The sequence below is a fragment of the Tupaia chinensis genome, unplaced genomic scaffold (assembly GCF_000334495.1).
Source record: "Tupaia chinensis unplaced genomic scaffold, TupChi_1.0 Scaffold143814_1, whole genome shotgun sequence".
NCBI classification, from domain to species: domain Eukaryota; kingdom Metazoa; phylum Chordata; class Mammalia; order Scandentia; family Tupaiidae; genus Tupaia; species Tupaia belangeri.
In genome coordinates this window covers 211,408-223,216 of record NW_006203664.1, presented here as the reverse complement: position 1 = coordinate 223,216, position 11,809 = coordinate 211,408, and the positions used below count along the sequence as shown (strand labels likewise).

General features: G+C 45.4%; 1 pseudogene; it reads left to right on the top strand.

Moving 5' to 3' along the window:
- The first annotated feature begins 8,680 nt into the window (after window positions 1-8,680).
- LOC102481808 (kinetochore protein Nuf2 pseudogene) lies at window positions 8,681-10,107 on the top strand (annotated as a pseudogene).
- The last annotated feature ends 1,702 nt before the right edge of the window (window positions 10,108-11,809 follow it).

Below are 11,809 nucleotides of genomic sequence, written 5' to 3'. Positions count from 1 at the left end.
AACCGTTGAGTGGGGAAGATGGTGGGCTACACCTGACCTGCTACATTGGTAATAACAAACTCGGATCAGGGTAATTCAACCAGACCGTGCCCTCTGCTTTGCGTAATACCCTGCAGGTTGGCACAGATTCTATTTTTTTCCTGACCGATACTAATGTGTTTGCTCAAACAAATGAACACTCCTGTCTTGATTCTTTTTTTTAATAAAAAAAAAATAAAATAAATAATCCAGGAAATAAGTTTACCTGTCAACGTAAAAGCTGAGAATTTTTAAGCAAAAGACTCTCTTCAAACAAATTTTAACGTTTACATGATATATAAAGAAATAAACTTTTCTCTCCTTTCTTTTTCTTTTCTTTTCTTTTCTTTTCTTTTCTTTTCTTTTTTTTTTTTTTTTTTTTTTTTTGTTTTTTTTTTAGTGTAGGACACATGTACTTGCCAGAAAGACACAGAGAGACAGAGAGACAGAAAGCGAGAAATCACCCCCGAGGGGATATGGCCACACCACAATCCCTTCTCCTCCATTCTTCTCTCGGGACCTCTGGCACACACACACGTGCCCGGTGTGAGTTTAAGCCACCGGGTCCGGGATTCAAACCACATTCGACTACATGGGAGTCCGTCTGGCAACACTGCTGGTCCCAGAAATAAACTTTTCTTTAACCTTGTCTTTTTTTTTTTTTTCCCCCAGTGACCTACACCTGACCTTCTGCATGGAGTCCATGTTAGGGACATAGAAAAGCAATGTATGATGGAGCACCCGCTCTCTGTCTGGATGCATGCGTGCCTCCTAGCAGTTAAATAAACAGCAGTGGTGTGTTGCTAAATGTTTAACAACCAGCTCTCGGGAACCAGCAGCTGGTGTAATGGCTATGTCGCTGGACTCCCACGTAGTCGACCACGGTTCGCGTCCAGGACCCAGTGGCTTAAAACTCACACCGGGCACGTGTGCGTGCGTGCTCAAGATCCCGAGAGGAGAATGGAGGAGAAGGGATTGCGGCATGACCATCCCCCCTGCGGGGTGATTTCTCGCTTTCTATCTCTATGTCTCTCTCTCTCTGTCTGGCGAGTGCATGCGCCCTATAACGAAAAAAAAACTCTCTAAACAACAACAACAACAACAACCAGCTCTTTAGGTGGAGAGACGGGATGATTTGTAGTGTTTGCTGATTTCCATGGTGTCCGTTTCCCATCCCACCCAGCTTCAAGCTACCAGCATGACTTTACGAATCAGAAGTTATCAGAAGTTGGGCGGTTAAGAGCTCAGAGCAGGTGTGAGCTGTTGTAAGAAACACAGCGTGATGTCGAGGACAGCGTGGGAAGAAACACTCACAGAGACAAGAAGCAGAAGGGAATGTTATCAAAGAGATGAATACAAGCCTCCAGTTAAACATATTAAACACTTGATTAGTCTCTAAAACGAGAGTCTGAGTGGCTGCTCATCACAGCAACTCAACAAAGCCTAGTAAATTCACCCCAATTTATGGTAGTGAAAGACCCTCAAGATCTAGCTTTTCTCTTTCACGTCACCACCCAGACGACAGCAAAATGTTGACATACGTGCCACCTTGTCTCACGTGCGCGAGATTTGGCAGTAACCAACAGGGCTGTACCATAATTGAGATCTAAACTCACCCAGAAGAGGGGGGGCCGGCCCTTAACCATGACCTTGAAATGTCCCTTGACATTTGGCTTGTGATGCTGATTGGATGGGAGCGGATCAGGGACACGGGTGAAGACATGCTGTAACCACAAACAAGACTGATGGTGTGAAAACGGGCCTCCGACAGAAGGAAAGGAAGAGGGAAATGCCGGTCACCTCCGAGGCAGGCAGCGTGCGGAGCTGCCGCTTCTTGCCCGTGAGTTTAATGACAAGGTTGCTCCCCTTCGCATGCCAGCTAAGCAGGAGCCAGCAGGGCATTCCCTGACGGTGCTGCCCAGCCAGGCCTGGAACCTGCCCCAAACACAATCACAGATATTCCCAGGCTTGAATTCCACCCAAGACTAGTCATTTGATGCAATTGCATGTGGTCTGAAAAACAAACTCCCGCCCCATACGTGGGGAGACTGCAATCGCTATGATCACATCCCCCGGGTCTCAGGCCCACTCTGACCACAGGATCCTTCTAAAAGCACGACCAACAGAAGTGTGCACAATTCCACCATGTAATTTTTGTCTGGGAAGTGAAATACCTCTGTCATTACATCATTTTCCTTAGCGTAGTGATCCCTTAAAAGAATAAATCCTGAATAAGATCTCTTGTCAAAGCCAACTATTCTTTTTCAAGTTTATTTGTATCTTCTATCAGTGAGAAAGAGAAAGAGAGAGAGAGAGAGCACCCCCAACAGGAAGAGCCTTGACACTACAACCCATCCCCAGCCTCAGCCAGCCCCAGTTCACAGGCTGTTCCCTGAGGACTCAGAGAGATCTCAGGAAGTGAGCCCAGAACCTTTCCCTGTGGGTCAGCCTCTCAGAGTGTCATGATTTCCTGCTGTGCCACTGTCTAGTACCCAAGGCCAACTATTAAAAAGTAATTTCTGTGGGCTGGCAAGTGGCATGGTGGTTAAGGGTGCTGGACTCCCACATGGCCTACAGTGGTTCGAGTCCCAGACCTGGCAGCTTGCTTTCTCTCTCTCTCTCTCTCTCTCTCTCTCATTCTGTCCCTCCCTGGTCAAATTAAAGTAAATAAATAAAGTTAAATAAAATTATTCTTTTTTAAAAAAATCTTTTAATATTCCATTTTTCATGAACGTGTATAGAATTCACAATTTCTGTGTGCATGCCCAAAACCCCAAGAGGAAAATGGAGAAGAGATTATGGTGTGGCCATTTACCCAAAGAGTCCTCTGTCTCTCTCTCCCTCTCCTTGGTGAGTACATGTGCCCTCTAGCAAAATTTCTTAAAAATGCTTCATGAATGAATGAATGAGTGAACAACTAGTTCCTCCAAAGTCTCAAAACCCAGTTTGTTCATTTATTTATTTATTTAGGATAGGTATTTGCTATAGGGTGCATGCATTCACCAGGCAAAGAGAGACAGACAGAAAGTAAGAAATCACCCCCCAGGGGGGATGGCCACACCACAATCCCTTCTCCTCCGTTCTCCTCTCGGGATCTTGGGCACGCACGCACACGCGTCCAGCATGAGTTTTAAGCCACCGGGTCTGGGACACGAACCGCAGTCAACTACATGGGAGTCCAGAGACATAGCCATTATGCTAACTGCTGGTCCCTCAAAACCCAGTTTAAATTCTACCTCCACAGTGAATAAAAATAATAGGTTATATGTTTAAAAAAATTACAATTTCTCTCTCTTCTATCATTTTACTTATTTATTTTTTATTACCAGAGAGCACCTGTGCTCGTGATGGGTGGAGGACACTCCCCACTGGGGCATGGCCACACTGCAATCCTTTTTCTTCCATTTCTCTATTCCATCAGGATTTGAGCATGCACACATATGTGGGCATATGAGCTCAAGGTATTTTTAAAGCTGCGAGGGTGAGATTCAAACCATGGTTACCCATGTAGGACCCAGTTCCCAATGCACTTAGTCACTGCACTGTGGGGATGACTCCACAATTTATTTTTATCCTAAAAACAATGCACAGAGGTAGATATAAAATATTTCAAAAAGTCTGTGCAAAAATGGAATTACAGCACAAGTTTATAGGAACAGGAAGTGGCATGGTGGTTAAGGCTCTGGACTCCCACATGGCTGAACAGTTTGAGTCCCAGACCTGATGGCTTGAAACTCACACCAGGTACCGTGTACGTGTGTGCTCAAAATCCCAAGAGAAGAATGGAGGAGAAGGAATTGCAGCATGGCCAACCCCCCTGGGGGGTGATTTCTCACTTTTCTTCTCACTGTCTCTGGTGAGCACACATGCCCTAGGGCAAAAACCTTAAAAAAAGAAAAAAACACACACACACATAGTAAAAGATTATTACAAGGCAAAAAAAAAAAAAAAAAAAAAAACTTCGAAATTCGTGCATCATTTTTTCATAATACACCTTTTCTATGAACTTGTCGATGACCTCGTGGTATTATTGCTCCTGCTTCTACGGTGAGCCCAGAGCCCGTGTTCCTCCTGTGCCCTCTCCTGGTGAAAGGTAACAGGGACAGCCCGGCCAAATCACGTAGCAAGGATCAGTTCCGTGTGGCAGCCTTCACCTCCCTCTCCCCTGACCCACAGTCAGGACACAAAGAGGCTGCCGGAAACTCCCAACAACTGCCAAGTGGGTAGCCACAGTGTCCTGGAAAGGAATTCTAAGCCTACAACAGAGCAGTTCTCATCTAGATTTTTTTAATGGGATTGGGGTAGGGGCGGGGATTGGCGGCCTGCCCGACGGGTGGCACAATGCTGAAACCTTGCGAGCCCACAGCACCAGCTCACGCTGTAGTGGGAACGGGGAGAGGCTTTTTTACTAGCCAGAACGTTACTGCATACATGCTCTGATTAAAAATGGTCATGGCTCAGGAGCAGGCACGGTGGTCCAAAAGAAACGGTGCTTTATTTATAATCTTTTTGGTAAGAGAGCATACTAGTGCATTAGTTATACAATTTTAAGTTATCTTTAAAAAGCAAAAGAAAATGGCCATTGATGCTGCTTTGAGAGCCCTCGGACTGTAGGGGGTTGTGGGGGAGGGAGAGATTCCTAACGGCCTGTTTAATGATCGCAGACATGCAGCGCTTCACATCCATCCAGGTCAGATGGCGTTTGACTACCCACGTCTCAGAGCACAGGGCCTCTCTGCCTGCTGGCCACAGAGCATGTGGTCCCTCCTGGGAAGGCAGAAGCAACAGATAAGAAAAAGCTTGCTCTCACATCGCCTGGCCCTGAGGTCGGGTCAGGGCGCGCTGGGACAACAGACAAGCAATAGCCACAGCAGAGACCGAGGAGGTGGGTGCTGCATTGGCGGTAGCATAGGAGCTGGTCTGGAAGAACTGCTGGGATTCTGATAGTTAAGGGAAGGGGTGCTGCAGAGTGGGACCCTCTGCAAGAGGGAACATCTTGGAAAAAAAATTGGGATATAGATGAAAAAACCACTACTATCACCTGTGATTCAATTCCCTGCCTCCCCCTGCCCCCCCAGATTCCAGTTGTCTAGGCCAGCCACTACCTATGCACCCCTTTTTACATCTCTGCCAGCACCATCTAGCTCTGGGCATCTCAACAGGGCGGGGGGGGGGTGGGGGTCGTGTGGAAGCTTCATCTCTTACTATCGCCGATACTCTCGGACTGCCTGAGAAAGGCAGGATTGTTAGCGAAGGTCAGAGAGATTGAGGCACCTGCCCTGCCGACAGGGGAAGGGAGAGGATTCTGTTAAGATTAAGACACCTGCCCTGCCAACAGGGGAAGGGAGAGGATTCTGTTAACGAACTCAAATCAAGTTCGCTCGCCCAAGCGCTATAAAACCAAGCGCACATGGTGTGGTGTGATGAAGGAAAGTACAGCTTTATTGCAAAGCACAAAGCAAGGAGAGCACGCAGCTAAAAACCTGGTCTCCCCGAGATGTTCCCCACATGCGTTTTTAAGGGCAAAATTAGGGGCAGAGGTCCCAGGCGCATGATCAGTTCAGTGATTGGTTCAAGAGGGCGTGATCAGCTCGTGGGCATTCTTGATCCGTGAGGCCTTAGATAATCAAATTCCTCTTCAGGTGTCTGGAACTGTTCAGCCTGGAGTCTCTGAGCTCACAACCAGCAGTTTCCGGTCTACAAAACATCTTACATATTGAAATGAAAACCTTCTTTAAGTGCCGAGTTTTAGAGGTCATATGGCCCTCACTCATGGTCCATGTTGGTCATTATCATAACCAAAGTCTGAAGACTTACTCCTTACTCCGGCCATTACAATGCAAATGGACTTTATATTTCAGGAACCCTAGGAAATACATTAGGGGGTTCTTGCTCAGTTTCAATTCCAAACCTAAGTCTCTGAGGCTGGCTGGGTGCTCCTTCACCAGTTGTCAAGTAAAGTGCATAATAAAGGTTTATACACTCGGTCAAGTCAGATAAACCAGCTTGAATCTCAGCTCTTGACATTTACGCTGTGACCTTGAGCAATTCCCTGAACCTCTCTGTGCTTCCAGTTTTACAGTTGCAGAAAGGACTCATAATCCTGACATCAGAGTTGTTGTTACCAAACTCAAATCAGGTTTGCTCGCCCAAGCACGATAAAACCAAACCATAGGCACATGGTGTAATGAAGGAAAGTATAGTTTTAATGCAAATCCCAAAGCAAGGAGAGCAGGCAGCTCATGCTGAAAAGGCCTGGTTTCCCGGAGATGTTCCCCACATGTGTTTTTAAGGGCAAAATTAGAGGTGGGGGCCCAGGCCTGTCATCAGTTCGGTGATTGGGTCTTGATTGGTGAGGCCTTGGATAATCAAATTTCTGTTCAGGTGTCTGGAGCCATTCAGCCTAGGGTTTTTGAGCTCACAGCCAATAGTTTCCAGCCTACAAAACACCTTACATATGGAAATGAAAACCTTATCTTTCTTTTAAGTGTGAGTTTTAGAGGGCAAATCGTCCTTATTCACGGTCAATGTCGGTTCATTATCAAAACCCAAGTCTGAAGACTTACCCATTCCACTGGGCCTTTACAGTGTAAGTAGATGTTATATTTCAAAAACCTTAGAAAATAGGTTAGGGGGTCCCTGCTCTGTTTCATTGTTAGGCAGATTAAAACAAAGACAATGCCTTTATAAGGCTTAATGTTATCCTGGAACACAGGAAATGTCGGACAAGCATTCACAATTCCCGCATATCATTTGATTCTTATTACACATGGCCTCTCATTTGACCTCTGAATTTTAGAGTCTGCCTGGAGGCTGGGGCCCATGTGTGGGCAATTTTTCTTAACCCTGCTGCCCCCTCACAGAGGCTGCTCTCCCTCCAGTTACAGACTTCACAACAATTCTCAGTATTGGGGAACCAGCAGTTAACGTAATGGCTATGTCGCTGGACTGCCACGTAGTCAACCGCGGTTCGCGTTCCGAACCCAGTGGCTTAAAACTCATGCCAGGCAGGTGTGTTTGCGTGCCTAAGATCCTGAGAGGAGAATGGAGGAGAAGGGATTGTGGCGTGACCATCCCCTCTGGTGTGTGTGAGTGGTGATTTCTCACTTTCTGTCTCTATGTCTCTGTCTGTCTGGCAAGCGCACACACCCTATAGCGAAAACCTCTCAAAAAAAAAAAAAAAAGAATTTTCAATATTGGTGTTATTGCTCAAGGCTGTCAATGTTGTGGACAGAAAAGTCTGACTATGTTTCCTAATTTCCAAAATCTTTTCAAAAAGGACTGGAGAAGTTATGCCCACAAACATTAACAGACCATTTGTTTTCTATTAACAGGATTCTTCCTACCTCCTGTCCCTGGCATAGTATCTTTGAGATGTATATTTCTATATTTCAATCGATTACATATTCTTTTGCTTATCTCTTCCCAAGACACAGAACTTCCCTTTTCCTTGAGATGTAAATTAAGCCTTTCTTTAACTAATCTCTTCCCAAGACACAGATCTTCCCTTCCACTCACCAACCTAAGAATTGTGGAACCCACCTATAACCTACAAGCCCCGCTTCTACATGGCCCTTTTTGGGCCAGACCAAATCTTTTCATTAAATGTCTGTCAATCTCAAAAACAAATAAAAGGAACCTCTGTACATGATCACCCCAAGACAGGCGTGTACGCCTCTTCTCCAGGCCTAGGTCACTCACATTTAGCTTGGAAATAAACCGCATTCATTATTAATTATTAATTTTACAGTTGGTTATTTTTTCCATCAACAATGTTTTCTGGGACCCGGGAAAACTCCGAGAGGGGGAGGGATGATGACAATAGAGTGTGACTCTAGAGCCAGGGGGGACCAAAGCAGCTTCCACATTCTGTTCCCACATTCCAGGGCACCCCAGCCCTGCTGGTCACCACCCCTTCTCCGTGTGCTACCTTGGGCCAGAAGAAGAGCTCACCTGCACCTTGACTTGGCTGCTCCCGGTGAGTGCACCCACACAGGCAGCTTGCTCTCACCCAGGCACAAGAGAACGAGGTGCTCACCACATCTTGTGCCCTCCCCCCCCACAGGCTCTCTCCCTGCCAGGTTCATCCAGAGACATCAGTGCGTGGCCAGAAGGAAGTTTAGAGCCTCCAGGTAAAGCAGGAGAGACTCCATCTTGGAGGAGCACCTCCATTATAAACGCCATTAAATTCCTATGACTAATAACTCAGGGCCATAGCTGTCTAAGGTTTCTGCCCTCCAGCAAACTTACTGCCCTTTCCTGGAGTTACAGAGTAACCTGAAAACCTTGGGTGGATTAGTACCTTAAATAGATTAGTACCTTGAATGGATTGGAACCTTGAATGGATTAGACTTCTGCTTCTCTGACTCTTCCCTTTGACACTGTGTAGGGCAGGATCTGAGCCAATCCCCACGCCAAGACCTTCTGGTTCCCAATTCCCCGATGCAAGACCATGTGCAACCCCCAGTCCGGACCAGAGTTTTAGAGTGTTAAATCCTCCATGCCCGCTAACATAATGAATAGTTCTCCTAATCTCTCTGAGTGCTGCTTCCTATTCCAGAAAGCCCAGACTTTCTGGTGGGATTTGACTGCGCTGTGTCTGCTCTCAGCGTTCGCTGTCTCCCTGGTGGGCCAAGCTATAGACTAACAGAAAACTCCCAAGATGGAAACTTTGTCTTTCCCCAGATATAATGTAATCGAGATTGTGGTTCACATTTGAAACAAGATCTTAACAGGAGCTGATGGTAAAAACCTCTCCAAGACTGATCTTTATCCAAATCCAAAGTCTGAAGTCTTGTACACCATCTACATGAGAGCCTTCCAAATAGTGTACGGAATTCGGCTGGAGCATTTTTACATGAGGCCAGTGAACACTGACATCATGTACCCACATATAATGGAAGGCTTCTTACCATTCGGCAATGTATTTAATGTATCTGGACTCATTTCTGCCCATTTGCCGGGTGAATGACTTTGAGACAGCTAATATTCTGTATCCAAAAGCAAAACGGACAAGTCGGTTTCTAAGTGGCATCATCAACTTTATTCACTTCAGAGAAGCATGCCGTGAAACATACATGGAATTTCTTTGGCAATATAAATCTTCTTTGGGCAAAATGCAGCAGTTGAACACAGCACACCAGGAGGCATTGATGAAATTGGAGAGACTTGACTCTTCCAGTAGAAGAGCAAGAAGAGTTGAAGCAACTTTCAGATGCTATTCAGGAGCTGCAGCAATCACTGAATCAGGAGTTTTGTCGAAAAAAACAATAGTGCTGCAAGAGGGAAATTCCCAAAAGAAGTCAGATATTTCAGAGAAAACCAAGTGTCCGAATGAACTAAAATTGTCGGTAGTTTCTTTGAGAGAAGTTCAAGAGAATTTGAAAACAAAAATTGTGGATTCTCCAGAGGAAGCTGAAGAATTATAAACAAAAAATGAAAGATACAGTCGAGAAGCTTAAAATTTCCAGGCAAGAAGTGATGGAGAAGTAAGAAATCTATAGGGATTCAGCTGACTGACTGCCTGCCTTCTTGCCAGCTGGAGGTGCAGTTATAGCAAAAGAAAATACAGGACCTTGCAGATAATTGGGAAAAATTAGCCAGTGTCTTCAAGGAGAGCCTGAACTTGGAGGACCAAATCGAGAGTGATGAGTCAGAACTGAGGAAAGTGAAGACTGAGGAAAATTCATTCAAGAGACTGATGATCGTGAAGAAGGAGAAACTTGCCACAGCATAATTCAAAATAAATAAGAAGCATGAAGATGTGAAGCGATACAAATGCAGTCATTGCGGATTGCAATAAAGTTCAAGAAAAAAAAGGGGTGCTGTTTTTGAGTGAGTAACCACAATTAAACAAGAAATCCAGAAAGTTAGGTTTGGAATTCAGCAACGAAAAGATGCCACTGAAAGGGAGAAATTGAAGTCCCAGGAAATATTTTTAAACTTGAAAACAACTTTGGAGAAGTACCGTGAAGGCATTGAAAAGGTGACAGAGGCTGTGGTGCTGACATAGACCAGAAAACAGCTGAGCTGAAGAGGGGGATGCTCAGAACGGCCACCTGCGGCACAGAGGGACAGGTCTTTCTGTAAACGGCTGGCCACCTTTTGACTTTCTGTTTGGAACGGGACTAGTGAAGCTGAAGCTAATGGAAGCATCAGAAATACCAAATACTGCTGGCTCGTTCAGCTTTTAGGTACTCGGATAAGTGGTTATTTTATAAAAGACGCATTTAATGTGCTTTTATTAACTTATAATTGTGATAACGTGTGCAGCTATTCATGTCTCCCTTTTGCCCACTTTTGTAAGTACCGATTGCATTAAAACAAAGCAGCTACCTTTAAAAAAAAAAAAAAGAAAGAAAGCCCAGACTTTCTCCCATGAGCACCAAGGCCCATCCCCACACGACACAGCTCCACTTCCAAAATCCTCATTAACACGCATCTACTCCCATGCCCTTATTCTTCGATTGCAAAGCCAAAGGTCAATGGTGTGAGTCAGAACACCAGTCTGGAACACAGAACATCTGACTTCCGGAATACATCACCCTCTCTCCACACCAGAACCACCTGGGACCTCATACAAAGCTCGGAAGTTCAGGTCCTGTTCTGGACCAGTGAAATTGTGATAGGCAGTTAGCTAGAAATGAGTGGGCAGCCCTAAGGAAATAGCAGGACACCTGCCACATTAATAACAACTTATCCGGAGTTACAACCAGATCCTCCATGAAAATGCCTTTTCACCCAGCTCCTGGCACCAGGAAGGCAAGACAAATCCCATTTGTTTTCTTTGGTACCCGACACTTGGGGATAATTGTAAATTTTCCACTTATTCTTCATAAATACAAATAGACCCAACAAGGGACCAGCAGTTAGCGTAATGGCTATGTTGCTGGACTCCCATGTAGCAGACCGCGGTTCGCGTCCCGGACCCGGTGGCTTAAACTCATGCCGGGCACATGTGCGTGCGTGCCCAAGATCCTGAGAGGAGAATGGAGGAGAAGGGATTGTGGCATGGCCATCCCCCGGGGGAGTGATTTCTCGCTTTCTGTCTCTCTGTCTCTGTCTTTCTGGCGAGTGCACGTGCCCTGTAGCAAACAAACAAACAAACAAAAAAATAAAAACAACAAGACGTTTTGGTCAACATCCTGATTCCCACTGGGACAATAAACTGATTGGGCAGTTTGCCCAAGTAAAGATGCTTCTTTCACCAAGGCTCACACTGGGCATGTGCAGTTAGGTAATCAAATTCCTCAAATTCTTCACCCCTGAAAGAGATGCACAAGCGCAGGAGAAAGCCCATGAATTTAAAAAAAGAACATAGATACTGTGACAGACCTTCCACTGTTAAATATTCATTGTCACTTCTAGCAATTAAAATAACCCCTAACCAGTTCCAAACACGGTTGCTACCTAGCCACCTGTCCGCCCAAAAATCTTTTGGCTGTACTTCCTTTCTAAAATTTTTCTTTCCTACTAAATGATCTTTTTTACCTACTTTTATTATGGTCATGGCTTTATTTTATGCCTCAGGACAAGTCTCTAATTTTAGAAATCTGGCCCCAAAGAACCAGGGGATTTTACACAATGCAGCTCAACACTCTCCCATCCTATAACAAAATCATGCTCTCTGGGGCTCCGTAGGTACCTGCAATTTTCTGTAAGTTCCCCAAGAAATTCCAAAGGCAGACAACTTCAAAAGCTACTGTCCTCTTATCCTTTCCCCACCCCCAGTACTCAGACCCTAATAAATGGCTAGACCCGGGCCTACTTGTGGCCGCCGGGCCTGCGTGTG